Here is a 20,679-nt window from a genome sequence, read left to right as displayed (position 1 = left end):
CCAGCCTGCATAACTGGGAGGATTCTTTGGATTCTGGACCTTACTTCTGCCCCCAATGGTGTTTGTATATTTGCATGTAATGGTAATCAGAGAGAATGCAAGATAAATGGATAACTTTCTGCTTCCTTGGGAGTGTGGGCAGAAGCCAAGGCACATATCCTCTTCCATGCTGGTTCCTATTTTACTCAGCCACACTTCCTCTTTCTTGATCTCCTTCTGGTCCACCCTTGGACCTGCTTCAACATAAATGGTGGAGAATCCTATTAGTGATTCTTTGTTCATGGCCTGTTTGTTAAATCTCTTCTCTAGAAAGTGGGAGGCATAGCTTCAACCCCATTTGGTGTGTGTACAGAGAGGTTTAGAACCTATGTCTCTTACTTCCTGAGCAAATACCCTAATGACTAGACTACAAGGATAAAAGATCGTCCTTCTCCTCCACATAAGTGAACTCTATTCCTACTTCAGCCCACGAAAAACAGGTAATACAAAAGGTGGATGAGTCCTACCACTACTTGCTGCTTTTTGTGATTTATTTTTAAAGCCAAGATGATGGTATGTTATAAGAGTAGGTATAATAATATTTTTTCAGAGACTTGAACAGACTGGAATAGGGTCTCACTGGGCATGTCTACACATGAAAATAAATGCAACACAATAAACTCCAGTACTTATTACACCAGAGTTTATTCCTCCCAGGTGCCATGTTCACACGTATGCCTAGGACCGCAGCATGTTGAGCTGAGCTGGAGCAGCACTGGCTGGCAGGAGGCCCAGGGGGTCAGCCTACCACCTGGGCCTGCTCTTCCCCAGATCAATGTGCTGCAGAGGGACTGGCTTGGGCACAACAGTGCTCTAGTGCAGGGCTAGACAGTAGGTAGCCCCCACACTGAAGTATCCTCATTCCCCAGCCAGCCATATCAGCCTATACACATATGCTCCTGTGAAGTAAAAAAAAACATTGAAGAAGGATAGTACTTTTACTTACAAGTACTACCCTGCGGCAGAATTTATTAGTTTCCTGCAGACTAATACAGATGCATGTGTAGATGCCAAGACCTTTACTGTGGAGCTATTTAGGCAGTTCTGCATTGAACACTTCATATATACACATGCCCACCTAGTTGCTGAACAGGTGGACCCAAGTGGCTGGGTGGACTCCTTAGGGTGTTTTGTGCAGATCTAAAATCCTTGTACATGCTCCAAAATGCCACTTACACAGCTAAAATTAGCTGCATAATTGTTTAATTGAGTAATTCAGTCTCAGGGTATGCCTTTGCTCCTGGCTGGTTATGCAACTTTAGAACAAGGCTTTGGTGTTATTGTCCATATGAAAAAGCTGCTTTCCCTGCAACTTTAATTTATACTTTGCTGTTTCATTGAGTATTGCAGCTCCTGAACTAATCGGCTAGCATGCTTGGGAACAGTAAAAACTAAGAAAATTAAACACTCTCAAAATGGGTTCATTTCAAAATAGCAGATAATGTTTATGGAATTTAGACTATAGTTCTGAACTTTAATTTCAGTGTTCTGTATAATTTTAGAGATAGTACCTTGATATCTAACCACTGAGGCTGTGCCTTTCTCTAGCCATCTATTACTATTTCTGAAAAGATACATAAAGTAAAATCTCATATAGCTACTGAACAATAACAGCTGCCTGCTTCTCCACAGTTTTTGCATATTGGCTCTGTAGTGCTGGCAGAAGTAACCTTTTAGTTTTCTTAAGTAAACAGAGATGATATGGCTCAAAAATTATGTGCCATAGAGATCATTTTATGTGAAGTAACAGGGTGGCATTTTTATAGATGCACTTCTGACCATTATCCTACTTCTATTATATAAGCAATGCCAGCCCTTACCCCCCACAAAATTCTTATGGGATCTATCCCTGATATTCAATGATAACATAGCTCAAGAAAACAGTATAGTATGCAGTTAAAGATTTCTCTAGCACTCAGGATCAGAAGAACAAGCGTTTCTTCTGCTAGTTGGTTTGTCTTGTCCATACTCCTGAAACAGACAGCTCAACACACATTGGATTTGACACTTCACTTTGGGACAGAGCTGAAAATGTGGTTTCTTCATTGTCTCTCCTATTCATAAAAGCCTTGAAAATAAGTGAAGTCTTGTCAACAGGCAGAACTAGAGGTTTTGAGAGTGACAGGATGTTTTACACACACACTCGCCAATTTGACAACAAAGTCCATTTTTAGAAAGGAGCATGGAAACCTCTCTGCATCAGTGTCAAATTAGGGACACTGTTCCAAAATACTGATTACGACTGCATATTTAGCCTGTGTCAGCTGAAGGAATCTGTCTGACTCATGTATCCATCTATTGCTGCCTGCTGCTGGAATGAATGTCATCCTGTCAATGGGTTCATCATTACATTCAGCTGGAAGGTTTGCAGCCTCTTTCAGCTCTGTGAGAGCACTATTATGGTGTTTGTGGATGACTTCAATGATAAAATAACCCTTTTTGGTAGTGTCAGACTTCTTGGCAACCTGTTTAAAGGAACAAAAATGAATCCTTGCTGTGTTCAAGCTAGGAGTCTTGTACACTATGTACTATACATTGCTTCAAGGAATGATTAACTGTGCTCTGGTGAATGGTCCACTTGTACATTTTTACCTTATAGTAGTCCTGCCTTATTCAGTATTGTTATCTATTTCCCAAGTTATAATTCCTTCTGGCATATTTCTAGAAGACTCCAATATATAAATGGTAAGTTCATGATGGGCTTGCATATCAAATTCAAAACAAGGTTTACTGCATGGCCTCTATTGGAATAATTTAGAAGTATTTCCACTTCAGTTGATTTTTTTGGCCTGGTTTCTAAAAATGTAGGTTTAAACTCTGATACAAATGCTTTCTTAGAAGAACTGTGTATAGACATAAGTGTTACCCAGGGCACAGGTCTATATTACATTTAATTAGTGACCAAATTTACCTGCATATACCAAATTACCAAATATTTACAAGGGATTTTTTAAAGGCCCAGATAACTTATACTCCCAAAGTCCTAAATCACTTACCTCTGGTCCACTGATGTTAATACATTTTGGAATTCTGGGAAATTACAGAAAACTAAAAGGTTGTTAATATTGTGACAGTATCCAAAAAAGGGAGGGGTTAGTTTCACACATAAGAATACTAATGGAAAAGCTGACTGTACTCAATGAATGAAGTATCAAAGCTAGAAATATAATTAATGTAACTCAACATGGTTTTATGGTAATAGATCCTTCCAAACAAATTTGATTTAATTATTTGATAAGTTTACAAGCTTATTTGTTAAGAGAACTGGATAGATTTAACACACTGGGATTCTGCAAGGTGCTTGACACAACATTCTGATTGCAAAAGTAGTCCAATTAAAATATAAATAAGTCCATATTAAACAGGTTAAGAATTGACTGAGTAACAGTGAGTAATTGTGGATGATTTTATCTCTGTATGTCATTGATGAGACTGATACTGGAATATGGTGTCCTATTCCAGTGCTCAAATTTGGAGAGGCAGAAGAAAAAAATAACCAATTTAATCTGAGGCCTGGAGGAAATGCCTCATACTGGAAAACTTATTAAAAAACAAACAAAAAACTCTTTGTCCCTCCAACTTACCAAAAAATACCACTTAGATGTAGCATGAAAGGACAGGGAGAAAATACCAGTTACTAAAGGGCTTTTTAATCTTGTGGAAAAAAGACATAACAAGAACCAGTGTTTGGAAGCTGAAGGCAGCCAAATTTCTGTTAAAAATAAAATGCAATTTTACCATGAGCATGATTGGAACAAATTACCAAGGAAGTAGTGAATATATCCAGATCAAGAGTGAAAGTTACAGAGTTAAAGGCAGGGGTGAGATTTGAGGTGGGGGGAGGGGGTCAGATTAGGTGACATAATGTCCCTTTGTCCTTACAGCCAATTTCCTAATTTGTTGGGACTCTTTTCTCTAGTTTAGAGTTCAGGTAACTGTACTGCATACTCAGAAAATCTGGCCAAGAAGATGGGGAACTTACTCCTCTCCAGCCAAGAAGAGGAATCAGAGCTTCAGGCTTGCAACAAATCCTTTCCTTGGAGAAATACTTTCATTGTATTCTATATACACTTAAAATATAAAAGAAAAAAAAAGAAATATGTAAACAAATATACAACCAACTTCAACCACCACTTAAATGAACCCATCACTGGGACAGACTACAGAAGCAGTTTAATTATGCAAAGCACCATTGCACAGTACATTACTGAAGACAGTAAAAAAGAATATAGTACTAGATTTCAGTGAAACAGCAGAGGGGCATTTAGGCAGGAAAATAATATCTAAGGTGTGATTTAGCCGTGTAGATGTGATTAGCTGTGGCGAAACTGACATGCTTTTAGTGAATTAGTTAAAGACACCAAATTATACGCAGCTGGTTAATGTGCCTAGTAAGCACAGTTATCTTGATTTAGTAGTTTAAATAAAAATATTGGTTCTTTTCCAGGGAAATTGAGTTTTCCAGCACAAATATAATTAATTAAAACTCAATTTTATTTAAGTTCAGATGATTGATTAGACACTGTTATGATTTCTGACTCTATATTATGGTTATTTAAATGGTAAAATAAAATGGAAAAAAGAAAGCATTGATTTTTCCTACTTTAGCCAGGGCCGAGAGCCAGCCTTCCCTCTTTCCTAGCCCAAAATAAACAGAATAACAAAACATCAACAAAATCCCCCTCCCCCAGACATCGTTTCTAAGGCAAGGGCTTCACCATAGTCCTGCACCGTTACCTTTCGTCTCAACTACCTTCCTGCTCAGCAGCATCTCTGTGGGAGCTTTTAACGTTCTCCAGGGCAACCCAATCACCTGTCAGCTGGCCCAGTCCTCCTAGACAGGCAAGCTATTGTCCTCTAACCCCCTGCAGCTTGGTTCGAGCCCCTAGGCCGTGTACCTGATTGCACATCCCCCCCTCCCAGGAGAAGATCCCTGGACATACTCTTCCATTCCTAATCCTCCTACTCTGTGGAAAAGAGGTCTGCATTTGCATGTGCAGTCCAACGGTGGTGGTGTATTGAAAAACAAAAGGCTGCAGGGACAGGTATTTTGTCCATTAGATGTTGGAAGGGGACAGAGGCCCCCTGAAGAACAAAAGGTACAGTTTGGAAATGGTAGAGTCCACAGGGTTCAAAGACTGTTATTTCTCAGGATGTGGGTATTTGCCAATACCCTTTGGTTAAATCCAGGGTGGTTATATAATCTGCATTCCTTGTTCCATCCACTATCTCATCTATTCTAGGCATAAGAAATGCACTACACATTGAAACTGTGTTGACTTTATAGAAATACAAAACTGAATGGTGTGATTGTGCTTTGGCACCAAAACAGGTGGGCTACTCCCACTCACTGGCAAACTCTTCTATTACCCCTAGGCCCAGCAGCTGAACCTCTTTTTTTACAATTTGTCTCAACCATGCTGGAATGCTTGAGTAGCTCTTCTGAATCCAGAATCATCGTGCCAGTTCCCTGCAAACACATAGAAACCAAACAAGTTTCTTGGACCGTCCAGGGCCTCACCAGGTTGACATGATATATCTGCAAACCCTGCCATTTCCCTGCTGGGTGAACTTCATAATTTACCTTGCCTACCTCAAAACGGCCTTGCCACTTAGCCAGCAACCTATTCTCAGAGAAGGGAAGAAATAGTAACACTCTATCCCCTCACTGATAAACCCAGAGCCAGTCTTTTTTTTTTTTTTGTATTGCTGTTCCTGTGCCTGCTGTGTAGCCCTGAGTTGTTTTGTTTTGTTTTTTGAAAGGGCATCCACCAGTTCTAATCTTTTCCATAGCTTCAACACATATTGGACTACATTCTATGTAGTTGTCCCCTGGGCCTGCCAGGATTCTTGTAAGAGATTTAACATACCCTGGGATTGCCTCCCATACAATAATTCACAGGTGGAAAAGCCCATGGAGGTCCTGAATGGCAAACAATAAGTACGGTAATAACTGGTCCCAATTCTGAGGCTCTTCTGGACAAATTTTCTCAACATCCCCTTCAGTGTCTTATTAAATCCTGCAGCTAATCCAGCCATCGGGGATGGTACACTGAACTCTTGACAGGATGGATGGTCAATAACTCCCAGACTTCTAGTAACTGGTATATAAAGACCGTGCCCTAGTCAGCCAAGACTTCTCTTGGAAAGCCCACCTGGGAGAATATCTGTAATAGCTCAGAGGCCACTGTTTGTGCTTAAACTGAGCATATTTCCAGAGCCCCAGGGTAGTGAGTGCCATAGTTGACAAGGACCAGGATGAACTTGGACCCTCTTCAACTGGGCTTAAGTGGCCCCACCAAGTCCACTCCAAGCCACTCAAAAGATATGCTAACCAATGGAGCAGGTACCACTCTGGTCTTGTGAGTGGGGCAAGGGGTGAGCAGTTGGTATTCGGGGTAGGATGTAAAATAGTCCTTTATTTCTTGGCGTACCCCAGGCCAGAAAAAACTTTTCCAGTACCATATTCTGGGTCTTTTATATCTGTAAATGACCTCCCCCCCCCCATTATATATCATGGGATAATTTCAAAATCTGATTATGGTACAGCTTTGGCACTAATAGTTGGAACTGCCAGGTCCCTGTGTTCTTGTCTTTTGTCATTCTCATCAAGAGGTTCCCTTGTAACTCAAAATGGGGGTCCTGGGCCACTAAGCTTGCATCCACTATGACCCCATTTGCCACAAGGAGTGGCATGTACTGGGTCTTCCTTTTGATTACAAGTGAAATCCAGGCCACCCCCAGAGTTCACTAAACATTTATCCCTTTCCCAGATCATTTCCTCTGGCTCAAGATGGCCTCCCACCTGAATCACTGCCACTCTTGGTGTGATCTGTTTTGAGGTCCAAAGAATTCAGGGTATGACAAGGGAAATATTTCCCTGAGTTCTGGCTCAGCCTGGCTTCTACTGACTCTCTGAGCCAGCAACAACAATTTGGCCATAGAGCCCCAGTCTTGCCCCAACCCCACTAGGTGAGCTAAATGGCTGACCACCATAGGTGTCTTGCTAATTTCCTCTCCCCCAGTGATTAAGCTCAGCTATGGTATGGGGTATGATAGCGTATCTCCACAAACACATGACACAAACACTAGGATGTCTGCTGGATTCACAAATTACTCATGGATAAAGGTCTGGCTAGAGCCCAAGTCTATGATCCCTAAACAAGGACATCCCCTATCTTAACTGGGACCCCATATCACCTCTGGTCCGGACTCTATCATCATGCCACACATCCACCCACAGTCCCATCTGAGGGCAGTCCTGATATCGATAGTCCTTCTCCCCACATTGGAAGAAATCATCAGAGCATCTCTTCCTCTTCCTGGGCTGCAGGAAGGAATGCTATCTTCTCAGGGATGCTATCTTCCCAGGTGGCTATTTTCTCTGGAGGGGCCACTCAAGGGCCCTTCTCCTGGCTGTGGTCTCAGAGGAGAAGGAGGTAATACCCCTACAAGAGGCCTCTTCAGAGACCCTTCCTGTACCCTCCACAGTCCAGACTTCCTTAGCCCTGGGACCTGCTGGCTTTCAAGGGATCCAGACAGTTTAATTCTGCCCTCAGGAAGCCCTCTGCTTTCCAGATGGCTTCCTCCAAGCTGGTCAACTGATGATAATACACCCACCTGCAGGCTTCTACTGGTAGGATGGCACAGAACTGTTCTATGATCACCAGTTCCACTATTTTCACAGCACACTGTGTGTCAGGGTTCAGCCAGTGGATGCACAAGTCCTTTACTTTCTAAGCCATGACTATAGGCCATGCATTTGGATCCTGAGTCTCTATCTGAAACTTCTGGTGATAGGCCTTTATTGTGAGACTCAACTGATCAAGTATGAAAGCTTTAAGGGCTTTAAAATCCAAGGTAAAAACTGCTCCCAGGGCCCGTTAAGCAGCCTGTGCCTCTCCAGTTAATAGAGGGGGCACTTTAGTAGCCCACACATCCTGTGGCTGCTGATAGGCCTCTGCCACCAACTCAAAAGTCATGAGGAAGGCCTCCAGGTCATCTGCAGGTCCCATCTTGGTGAGTACTCCACCCTGTATCCTTTGGGAAACAAGTGACTCACCAACTTGAGGGGATGGAGCTATCTTGACTCCAAGTGCTGCTTCAGGTACTCCTGCTTTTGCTGCTGCTGCTTCCTCTGGAACTGCTCCAGCAGCTGCTGCTTCTCCCTCTGGAATTGCTGCTGCTGGAGTTGGAGCTGCTGAAATAGCTGCTATTGTTGCTGCTGCATCCCCTCCAGCTGTTTTAGAAGGGCTTCTGTCTCTGTTGCTGGAGTTAAACTTAGAATACCTGCATTCTCCACTATATGTTGTTCCTCCTTTAGCCTGGGCCAAAAGCCAGCTTTCCCCTTTTCCTACCTCAAAATAAACAAAATAACAAAATTTCAACAAAATCATGCCTGCCCTCCCCCCAATCCAGGGCAAGGGCTTCACTGCAGTCCTGCACTGTTGCCCTTCTTTTCAGCTACCTTCCTCCTCAGCATCATCTCCCTGGGACTTTTTAACTTCCTCCACACCCAGCCAGTCATCACTGTCATCTGGCAAAGTTCTCCTAGGTGGGCAAGCTATTACCCTGCAGCTAGGCTCCCGCTACTGAGCCATGTACCTTGTTACAACTGAATAATATGCCCAGTAGAGAAAGGTTGAAGAAGTTATTCAGTAAACTGTAAGTCCTCTTGTGATCTTTAATTCTGTTTAAAAACAGGAGAACATCCCTAATTCATGCTCATAATTTAAGGACCCATTGCAAATGACTGAATTTTGTCCTTACAGGTTGCTGTACCAACCCAGTTCCTACTGAATTAGATGCTAAAACTCTCATAGACTTGGTATTCAACTGCATTCAGAGAAGAAGAAGAATATCAAAGATAAATAATCACAACATGTATCCTGTTCTTTTACTTTTGTAGCACTTTTTGTAAAGTAATATTGAATATTTGAAAATACTATAGCTTCCTACAGATTTTGGCTTAGAATTTTTCAGAATCAGCCTTTTTGTGGATGCGAAGTGCATGGTACATACATTAGTGCAATAATATGAAAGAATAAGGCTTTATTAAATCACTGTAACTGGTGGTTGTACTCATAAGCATACATGAGACTAAACTAGTCTAATCATTCTCTTTTAAAGAAACAATGAAACAAGAAATGATTCAATTCTGAAACAAAAAAGCACATTTATTTTCAAGGGATTTCTTTAGCTTATTGAAATTTTATCTCTGTACTCAATAATTAAATAATAATTAGAACTTTGCTAACATCCTTGTAGCCACAAAACACATATTCTTTAAAGAGCAGATGTTAAGAAATAGCTACATGCTCAAAGTATTAAGACAGCTTGAGAACACAATGTGGTGTATGCAATATGTCTCTTTCCTGGTTTGTTTTCCATGTCCTGTAATACACTTTTAAAAAGAAAAAAGTACTCCTTTCTCTCTTCAGTAGCAGTTGCCATTTTGTGTTCAGATATTGCAGATAGCAGGCACACATGTGCCATGCATTCACACACAGAGTGTTTTCTCATGGATACATGAATTAACTCATTAATTAATTAATTTTGATATTGGGGCTTATCATATTTAGTATTTAAATATAATAATAATAATAACAAAACAAAGTCACAGCCACCACCATCATAATAATAATAATAATAATAAATCTCCAATTGTGTCATATGGAAGCTGATGTGCACTAGGTGTGTGCAAAGCTTCAATAACCAATTCGATTTGGAGAAGATTTGGCCTGATTTGCCGACCGGCTGAATATCCAAATCTGAATCAAATCAGGAGAACCATTAAAAAGGTCCGAATCAAATCTGACACCTCCAAATCAATTTAGAGAGATTCGGAGATTTGGAAGGATTGCAGCAAGCAGAAACTGAGAAAAAAGGTGAGGGATGGGGTTATCTTCCATATACGGAAAAGGCTGAGAAGGGGGAAAAAACTACTCTGATATTGACATCTGCCTGTCCAGTGACTGTGAGCTTTCTCTGAGTTCCCTTCCAATCACAGTGCTCTGGGGGAGGGACATAGAAACAACATATAAAGCTGTGTCTGAAGTGATCTGTGCCTTCTGTGAGCTATCTCTCTCTTAGAACAGCAGCATCTGAAAGGATCTGGCATGCTATCTAGTCTCTTGGTAGCTAATCTCTCTTCTTTTAAGTTGTATCCAATCCTTGCCTACTTACCTCTGCCTACAATCCTTGTCATTATCCCTATCCATTGCTTTGAACTTATTCTTCCCCCAAAATCCTCTTATTTGTTCTTGTTAGCCTGTCTTGATTCTTTCACCCCACAAAAATAAAGCTGTTTTTTGCCTGATCAGGTGTAATCACTGTGCAGGCAAGCACAACATATATTTTACACATACACGCGCGTGCACACACACACACACACAGACATATTTTGCAGCAGAGCAAACATTATGAAGCATGTTGGAAAGGCAGGTGCCAGATCTTTCGGCAGGGGAGGGAGAGGGGTTAAAGGAAGAGCTACAAGTTCCCCCTGCCCCAAACATAGATGCACCCTCTTTCTGGCAGTGATGAGTCTTCTGTTGCTAGTTGGAGCAAGGAATTAGGAGCAGTGTCTGCACCTGCACCACCTCCACTAATACCAGTAATAACCACCAGCACCAGCATGACATTCACCATCCCAATTTCATTTCACAGCATAAGCCTTCCAGGGCCATAGGAGGAACTGGATCTGGAAGCAGAGGAGCAGAGGGTCACAGTGAAGGAAATTCTAGAGAAGGAGGGGAAATCTGATTTTGTGCTCCACACCCCTCAAAGCTCCCCTAGAAGCAGGTCTCCTCCTCTGGAGGGCACTTTGGAGGAGGTTGTGGGGACAGGTGACTCAGCTCCTCTTGTTGTTGTGCCTCTGCCTTGTAAGGAGGGGGATAAGGCAGGATCCCCACCCTCAATCCAGAAGCAAGTGGGTAGTGTAGTGTGGGATCATTTTGAGGTGGCAGATGATCCCAGATTTGCTATTTGTCAGCACTGCTGAAGGCAGATCAGTCAGGGCAAGGAGGTGAAACACTTCGCCACTACAGCGATGCATCTCAGGAGGCAGCACCCCCTTGCCCTTGTTCCTCCTCAGCCTGGCACCAGTGGGAACGTGCCCAAAAAGAAGTCCCCCTCTTGCTCCAAATCTCTCATCCCCAAGAAGCAGAGGCAGGCCACCCTGGAATAGTGGGGGGAAGGCAGAGACAAAGGTAGGGGCTCATTCCAAAGGTGAGTGAAATCACCCAGAGCATTGGGAAGATGCTTGCTCTGGATAGCCAGCCCTTCTCCTTTGTTGAGCATCCAGGGTTCAGGTGGCTCATGGCAGTCATGGTCCCATCATATGAAGTGCCTGCACACACCACCTTTAGCAGGACGGTGGTGCCCTCCCTGTATGAGACATGCAGTGAGTACTTGAGGGAGAAACTACAGAAGGCAGGTCCATGGGTTCACTTCACCTCAGAAATCTGGAGCAGCCAGGGTGTAGATCATGTCTACCTCTCCCTTACAGGGCACTGGTGCAATCAGTGAGGGTATCAGTGAACTCTCCTTCAAGCAGAGGTGATGAGTCCCACACGGCAACAGAGATCATGATGGCCATAAATTGCATGGTGGAGGGGTGACTCTCTGAGCAGAGCAACCTCACCTGTAGGTTCATGGTCACTGACAATGGGGCCAACATGGTCAAGGCAGTCTGTGATGCCAACTTTGTTGGCATCCACTGTGTGGCACACAAGTTCCACCTCACAGTCAGGGGCACCTTGAAGGGGAACAATGATGGTGCCATCATTACCAGCCAGCTCATTTTGAAATGCAAGAAGGTGGTGGGCTACTTCCACCAGAGCATCAAGGTGGGCAAGATGTTGTGAGACAAGCAGGAAACGCTGAGCATCCCACAGTGGAACTCCACATACCTGATGCTGGAAAGACTGGTGGAGCAATAGAAGGCCATCCATCAGGTGGCCTTGCTTGGGGAGATTAGGATCAGTGGCCCCCTTAATAGAACTTAGTGAGATAGCATCTCCAAGATCTTAGTGGTCCTCAAGCCATTCCTCGAGGCCACCACGAGCCTCAGCACTGGTCCCCATAGTGAAGGAGCTTGAGAATGAAATGGAGACGTTCTAGGGGATCAATGTTCCTGGCTGGGGAAAGCCACTTTCACCAGAGGTGCAGGCACTAGTGAAGCAGCTTAAGAAGGGCATCAAAAAATGGCTGGATCCATTGCAGTCCAGTATGATGCACGTGCTGGAGGCCATGTGTGACCCAAGGGTGAAGGGGAGCATCAGCAAAATCCTCTATCACTGGATGCAGGTGCTGGTGAACAGAGTCAGGGAGGCAGAAGGGCAAAGGCAGGGGGATGTGGAAGAGGGGGATCCACTTTTCCATGCCAGCACTCCAACCTCAAGCCAATATGCACCACAGCTGCTGCCAATGTGGGCCAAAGGCATGGCTTCAGTGTTGGAGTCCAGAGGCACCCGACCCCACCATCAGGCAGGTAGTGAGGAGGCCTCAGTTGCTACCTATATTGCTGAAAATGTAGAGCTGCTGCACTGTGACCCCTTGGCTTATTCGGATAAGGTTCCATTCTGTCAAGAAACATATAGAAGGTGATGTGCAGCAGCTTCTCCACTATAAAAGAAACTGCACATAGGCATCTTGCATGAAAACAGCTTTAGCACATTTTTCAAGCCCTTTGGTGACCAGCTAGCGATGACGGGAGTAGTATTATGAGGTCTGGAATTTCCTAGTCATGAACTGGCATGAATGCAGCAGTTGGAAAAAGATTTGGATAAGATAGGAATGCCCAGACAATAGATGACTTTGGTGGTAGTAAAGAACTTGGATATCAGTGAGATGTTGAATGTCCTTCACCTTATCTTCCCACCATCTTTTCTTCATATCACAGGTTCTCCTTTGGACTTTTGCCTTGGCTTGTTACTGACTCAGTTTCTTTGAATAGGTGATTGGTCCAGCAATTGTAAGCCCCTAGCATAACTCAAGTGATGCAGACACCTTTGTGATCCTAGGTGCAAATGATGATGTAGTCAGTCAAGTGCCAACTTTTAGATTACAGGAGTTGCCATGATGTCTTGTACCTGTTTTCTTGGCAAAACAGGATGTTGGTGATGACAAGTCTATGTGCCGCACATATGATCAAGAGAAGGATCCCATTGGAGTTAACCTGTCCCACTCCTTCCTTGTTGATGGTTCCATTCCCGAGGTGCAAATCCCTTCTGACTCTGGTGTTGAAGTCACCAAGCAGAATAAGCCTGTCTTCCTTCAGAATGCTAGAAAGGACTTGATCAAGGTTGGCATAGAATTCCTCCTGGGCTTCGTGGGCAGCATCAAGAGTTGGGACACGTGCTGATGACAGTGACTTATCGGCTCCCTGATAATTTGAGACAGAGAGTCATGAGGTAAACATTAATTCTAATAGAGAATTGAGTTGAATTATGAGTTAATGAGTTATGAGTTATTGACCAAGCCAGCTCCATGAAGTTGGTGTTCTCCTTCCTGTTAACCCTTCCAGAAGAGTACAGCCACCTCCATGTTCTTTGAGCTTTCCATCTCCTACACACCAGGTCTTGCTCAGTACAGCTATGTCAGTGTTGTGTCACCTGAGTTCTCAAGTCACAATTGCAGTAAAGAGCCGTGGGCATTCATTAGGATTGTCCATAAGGGTCTTTTGCTGAAGTTGTTTTCATGGAAGATGCCTGTGTGCAGTTTCTTTTATTGTGGAGAAGCTGCTGTACATCACCTTCTACATGGTTCTTGACAGAATGGGATCTTAATTCCACCAAGATTTTGTTCCACTGCAGCCTTTGTCCACCTTCATGGCCATTGAGATTCTAACATATTATTCCACCAGCTCTGCTGTTGAGGACTTGTAGACCCATGGCTGGGAGCCAGACAGGCTTATTATAGTGGCAACCTGTACTCACCATGTCACAGCACCATCAGTGGATATATGTAGCTTTTCAGGGAAGAGAGCATTGCCTTCTGCTATCCCTACTACATCCTGGTAGTGCTGCTTCTGCATAGTCTGTGACTGTTTATTCATCAGATTTACCCTGTCTTATTTCACAGCTGACCTTCCCTGAAGGTAACTCCACTATCTGCCACCTGTGGGAATGCTGGGTAGCAGCACCTCTCTGCCACCAAACAAGGTGAAGAAGAGTCAATATCTTGCTGATATCCAGGATACACATGGTTTCTTAGTGCCATCAAAACCATATACATTCCAAGCATTCAGGGACCGATCCCCTTGAGACATAAGGATGAAGAAGATCTGATCAAGGAAAGGGGATCCATCAATGTCTATTGAAAGAAGTATTTTTAAGACCTTCCTAATTGAGACTCTGTTGTTGATGAAAGCATTTCCAATTCCATTGCATGACACCCAGTCAGAGATGACCTCTGAATCCCTCCAACCTTTGATGAGGGGAGGAAAGCCATGCAGCAGATTAAGAATGATAAGACATCTGGAGCAGATAGAATTCCTGCTGAAATCTTTACATGAGGCAGGGGGAAGAGGGAGAAGGAGGAAGGGAGAAAGGATCTTGCATAACAGTTCCATGCCCTCATCTTAAGGATATGAAATGATGAGGAAATCTTAGATGACCTCAGGGACACCATAATCATGATAATCTTCAAGAAAGGAGAAAGGCCCAACTATGAAAATTACAGAGGGATTACTTTGCTTTCCACCACAGGAAAATTCATTGTGATAACCCTCTTGAACCAGCTCCTTCCACTGAAGAGCTCCTCCTGAAATCTCAATCTGAATTTAGGGCACTAAGGGGCACAACCCACATGATCTTCACTGCTCACCATCTGTACCTGACCTTCTTTGACATCACAAAAGACTTTGACTCTGTCAACCAAAAAGTGCTGTGAAGGATCCTTCTGAGGTTAGGATGCCCACCAAAATTCATCACCAGTCTTTGCCTGATCCATGATGCTATGTGAGTGATGGTTCTCAGTAACAGGTCTATCACAGATCCCTTTGAGGTTAAGACTGGAGTTAAGCTAGGCTGCATAGTCACTCCAACAATCTTCTTGATATTCTTTACCATGGTGCTACATTTGACTACCATCAAGCTTCCAGTCAAGTGAAGGTAAACTACAAAATGGATGGTAGACTGTTTAATGTCAGCTGGCTCCAAGCCAAAACCAAAATTACCCCAACCTCAATCATTGAGCTCCAGTATGCTGATGATTCTGTAGCATTTGCTTATTTGAAAACAGATTTTTCAGACAATTATTGATGCCTTGACCAAGGCATACAAGAAAATAGGACTCATGCTTAACATTCAAACGACAAACTCTTAATGATCAGTCCCCAGCTCTGGTAATTTAGATTCATGATGTGAGAATGTTGAGTGTTTCCCGTACCTCAGAAACCATCTCTTGAAGAAGTCTGACATTAATGAAAACACCTAACCTTGCCTAAAATGTGCAAGTGAAGCCTTTTGATGCCTAAGGAAATGGGTGTTCAAAGATCACGGCATCAGATCTGAAATGAAGATCACGGTTTATCAAACAGGTGTGATTCCCATCTTATTGTACGGAACTGAGCCATGGACAACATACAAGAGACACCTCAAGTTGCTGGAGAAGTACCATCAGCACTGCCTATGGAAGATCCTTCAAATCCAGTGAGAAGACAGATAGTTAGCATCCTCTCACAAGCAAACACCATGAGCATGGAGGCAATGATGATCCAAAATCAACTTTATTGGGTCAGCCACATCATCTAGATGTCTGACTCCAGACTCCCAAAGCAAGTTTTTTTCTCCTAGCTCAGTGAAGGTGTATATTAAAGAGGAGGAAAGAGAAATCACTTCAAGGACATTTCATTTCAAGGCCAACTTAAAAAAACACATCATCAACATCAACTTGTAGGAGACTATCATCCAGGACAGCCCAAATGGAGGAAGAGTCTGTTTCAAGGATCTCAGTACTTTGAAACCTCACAAAGACAAGAGGAGATGGAAAAGCGGGAATGGCAGAAACAGTGTATTGTGGACCAAATCAAGAATCCAGAGCCACCCACCCTGCACGTGCCCAAGGTGCAGTAGAACCTGTCAATCCCAGATTGGCCTTGTTTACCATCTTTGGACCCACAGATAAGGCAGTCATGGAAGACAATCATCAGGATCATCAGGAATCATGAAGAACTGTCAACAATAAGCATATTTAAAGGCAATTTAGAATTTAATTGTATTATTTTGGAAGAAGGTGGATGTGTTAGAATGGTGACCTACCATATTCCCTTTTTCTACCTGTTCTAGCAACAGATCTTTAGAGTACTACAGAAAATAGGCTGTCACTAATTCACTGGCAAGTCACAGTTTAATCTTGGCCTTTCTTATTTTTGTGCTGCGTTTGGCACATCTGGAAATATACCTTCTGATTTAAAATCCTTATACTTCCTGAAGACAAATGAAGGAAGCAAAATAGATAAAAGGTGTGCAAGCAAAATAATAACAAAATAAACAGCTAACAATCTGACAGAAGGGATCAATACTATGTAAAGGCAAAGACATCTGACCACTTGATTATTTAATCATATATGGTAGCTATTTCCTTCCCTTCTGAAAGATGAAATTAATCCATTCATACCAGATCACACATGCAAAGTTGTTTATACATATTGTGATAAGAAGCTTTTTGACACTGGTGCAATTAATTATCAGGATTCTGGCAACTATCTCACAGGGATTTCTAACCACTGTTTCTTTCAGAAGCCTAGTTTCTGATCAGCATTACTGTGATGACTTCCAAACCAAGAAGATTTTTCTGGATTGAAGTAAAAAAAAATCAGACCATCTTCATGTCTTCATGCACAAATAAGCAAAGATGCATATGGTCTAAATACTCCTAGATACTAGATATTGAAGTGTTATTCCACTAAGCATTGTAAGGTCCTGTGTTCAAGGATCCAGACGGTAAAAGAGACCTAGTCACAGAAATGCTGTGTGTCTGGTTTAAAATCTAAATGTATGTGCTATTATGTGAAATTCAGAAAATTGAATTAGGTGCCTAGCTGCTCTGTATTTTGGATGAAGAAACTTGATTATCTTTTGTTTTGGAGTTATACCAACCAATGTGCTAAACAGGAATGTGTAAGACACCTCATAGAAAATGGAAAAGAGATGCATATATCTGGAATCCTACCCCTTTTGGACTTAGGGTCCAATGAGTTCATGCTCATAGGCCCAAGTTACACACTTCTGTTCATATGAGATTGACCATCCTATTCTACGATCTTGTTATTGTTCACTTTTTTTCCTCAAAAGTGATATTTTAAACATATATTTTGTGATCACATTTTCCCTTTCTAATCAATCTTTTAACAGACTAGATGTAGGGCCTTGAAATATATGTATGGATGCAAGGTCTAAGGATGCATGGTCTGTGTAGTAACCCCTATTAACAACATTCATAGCAGAATTTCATATTCAAAATGAAATTTATTTTTTTACAGATAGTGTACGCCATGAGAAAACACGAAATAATGCTTTAAAGAGGAGAAATAGCATGATATGCAGGGGACCAGCTACAGTTATTCTAGGCAAGCAGAAAGGAAAATGCATAAAAATGAAGCAAGAAAGTATAGCATATGGAAGATGAAAACGTTAAGTGGACTCATATATATTAAATATATTAAATTCTGCAGCAATATTAGATTTTAAAGTGAACACAAAGTTACAGTATTAAATTGCAAGTAAAGGAATAGTTTATCTGCCAAATTCAGGATGGAATGCTATGAGTGACACAGTGTTCCTGTCCTGGTCATCTGTGTGTCCAGTTTTGATCATGTACATGACATTTTTGGCATGGTCAGGTAGGGATTCTGTCAGGGGCTATATAGCCTTGAGGTGTATGCATTACAGATTCACCCATAACCAACTTGTGTTTAAGGTTATCATGAGGCATGCATAGATATTCTCCCAAATTAGATTTACTTCTGTAGTTTTAGGTATCTCTTTCTAGTTAGCATTAAGCTGTGCTCAGTTTTATAGTATTTGTCTTTTATTTTTCTCTTCTCTGTCTCTCAAAATGCAGTTGCTTTTGCTTTTATGTCTTATGATTTTGGCAATAAATCATTTGTTCTGTTTCACGGATTGCCTGTATGTAAGTGTGATCCCAAAGTGACTGATACTTCAGGTATTCCTAGGCTTTCTTTCTTTTTTTGCAAACCCAGGGTGATAACCTTAAAGAGTGGAAGATCTTTACTTGCTGAAGCTACAAAAGTCCAGATTACATAGCCATTTTAAATGTTCCCAGGATGTGATCTACAATCACATGGCTTACTTTAAGTGGCGTGATTGTAGATCATATGCTGGCTGTACAGACATTCAGTGGTGCTGGGACCCTGATCTAAGTAAGTTGGTATGAGGGGAAGGGGTTTGGCAGGATCAGGGAAAGGATCAACGAGATTGGAAAGGTTAGTGGATCCATGAGGGGTAGGGGTTGGCAGGATCAGGAGGTCTGGTGGGTCTATGGGAGTGGTTGTCTATCCAAGGGTGAGAGACATCCAGATTATGTGACTGACCCAGCAAAGCTGGTGTCAGATAATCATTGTATTGATGCTCATAGCCTGTGAGATGATGCTAACTCTGGTGTGCCTGTCTCCCCACTGGATTTGAAGGATATTCTACAGGGCAGGGCTGATGGTACTTCTCCAGTGACTTGAGGAGTCTCCAGTCAGAGACCTAAAGAAAGCCCTGTCAAAGTAGTGGGGAGAGAAGGGAAAGTATAGTCTGGGAGATGGGGCAAGTGGCTGGGATTTTCTAGGCCTGGGACTACATTGCAAACATGTACAAAGGTTCCTAGACCCAGCACACTTTCAGTTGTATGATTATAGATCAGGTCCCTTATGTACACCCATTTTCCAGTACCAGGAGTCAGACTGAGAACCTGATCTAAGTAAGTCAGGGTGAGTAGAGAGGGGTCATCAGTTCTGGAAAAAGAGCTGGCGAGTCTTCAGTGGGGACTGGCAGGCCCATGGGAGGGAGGAGGTTGTCCATTCAGGTTTGCCCATACATACATTCAGGTTAGACTGGGCATGGGTTAGAACAATCTACATAGTTGAACTTGTAGGTGAACTAAAGTTAGGTTGGACTGGCCATTTTTTGCCCAATCTTATCTTCCTAAATATGTATAGTGGTTAGCATTTAGATCAACATAACCCTAGTTATGTTATCTAAATGTAAGATCCACACAAATAAACCAAGTTAGATCAGATGGCTGTTGGCACTGGATTTATGACCTTATTTTGGGTGAACCCAACCCCTCAGACCAACAACAACTTCTTCCATTCAGTAATAGATTAATTTTATTGATACATAGTGATAATAAATAAGACTAATGCAAGCAAAATGAACAAAATAACCCCTCGATTCTATCAGTCCCAGGGTTCACAGAGAGAAGGTACATCTGACCAATATGCAAGCTTCACCCTGTGGTTCTTTCTTGAATGTTAGGTGTCAGCATCCTTGGAAGTTAAGGACAGAGGCCTACTCCCACAATGGGGTTGGTGAGATGGACCAGTGGTATGCCCTCTGCCCGTGGTGACCTCCAGTTCCCCCCATGGGGACCTTTTGCTTCTCTAAAATCCCTTCTTTTGTGTCCTTTTTCTCCTCTGATGGCTCTTCATTCCTGGGTATCATTAGTTGGTTTCCCTGTGGTCATTATGCTGTCCATATTCTGTTCTGTCAGTATATTCCTTTGTTTCCACAAACCCATCATATGCATACGTCTTAATTTGGGCATGACCCAACCTTCTACCAAAACTGGAAATCCCAGGGGTCTGCAGCTGGTCACTATGACCTGGCTCCAATGCATCAACCCTAACTTTTGTTGTGGATTTTCAGGGAACACTATGCAAATTTCCCAGTCTGTTTGTCTGTTGGCCTCAGACATAGTGTCTGCCTTGAAGGCTTTGAAACTTTGTCACAAACAGGCTTTTAGAAACCAGCTAACCCTTCCCTTTCCCCCGGACCATTGTTCTAATTCAATATCTACTTTATCTATAAGTCAATCCCTAAAGCAAATCTCTAAATATCATTTTCTAGCCATCAGTGGCCATTTTTTTGCCCAGTCTAACCTCCTAAACTTGTATACAGTCCAGGAAATAGGTTGATCCAACCTTAGCTAGATTGAGCTACATCAGTGCTTGTCAACCAGAGGTATAAAAGATGATTGGAGGACTTGGGATTCCCTTTCCATACCTAGGGGTACTTATAAAGGTCCTAGGCGTGTACTCAGACCTAATGTGGCTGATATATGTAGGCATGCATGTGCACACCTGAAGTGTAGCATGCAAGTGTCCAGGAGAGCAGCTGGGTCCAGCTGGTAAGTGTGTTTGTGAGGGAAGGAGCTGGGGAGGGGGAGAAGATTGAGGCCTCAGTGGTGGGGGAGGGAGTGGAGCTGGGACTAGGGCTGCAGCTGGGGCAGGGGCTGCTCAGCCAAGGTGGGGAGCTTGACTGAACTGCGTAGAAGGTGACTCCTGCTGCTGCATGCACCCCAGAAGGGCATGGGGGATGCATGCCCCCAGATCTGTGCACTGGGAAGGGCAGGATGCCACAGCAGGCTGGGGCTGGAGCTGGGGCTGGGGCTGGGGCTGGGCCTGGGCCT

General features: G+C 42.8%; 1 long non-coding RNA gene across 1 annotated transcript in view; it reads right to left on the bottom strand.

Annotated features, from left to right (window-relative positions):
* The window catches only part of LOC109303695, a 25,965-nt gene extending 13,962 nt beyond the window's left edge, over positions 1 to 12,003 (bottom strand). The window contains exon 1 of the long non-coding RNA XR_002099173.1: positions 11,932 to 12,003. This is a non-coding gene — a long non-coding RNA (uncharacterized LOC109303695). The remainder of the gene's footprint in view (positions 1 to 11,931) is intronic.
* Between the last annotated feature and the right edge of the window lie 8,676 nt (positions 12,004 to 20,679).

This window comes from Gavialis gangeticus, unplaced genomic scaffold (genome assembly GCF_001723915.1).
Source record: "Gavialis gangeticus isolate Ggan-Ray unplaced genomic scaffold, GavGan_comp1, whole genome shotgun sequence".
In the NCBI taxonomy this organism is placed as follows: domain Eukaryota; kingdom Metazoa; phylum Chordata; order Crocodylia; family Gavialidae; genus Gavialis; species Gavialis gangeticus.
The sequence above is the reverse complement of the archived record's forward strand: the minus strand, read 5'-3'. Positions and strand labels throughout refer to the sequence as shown.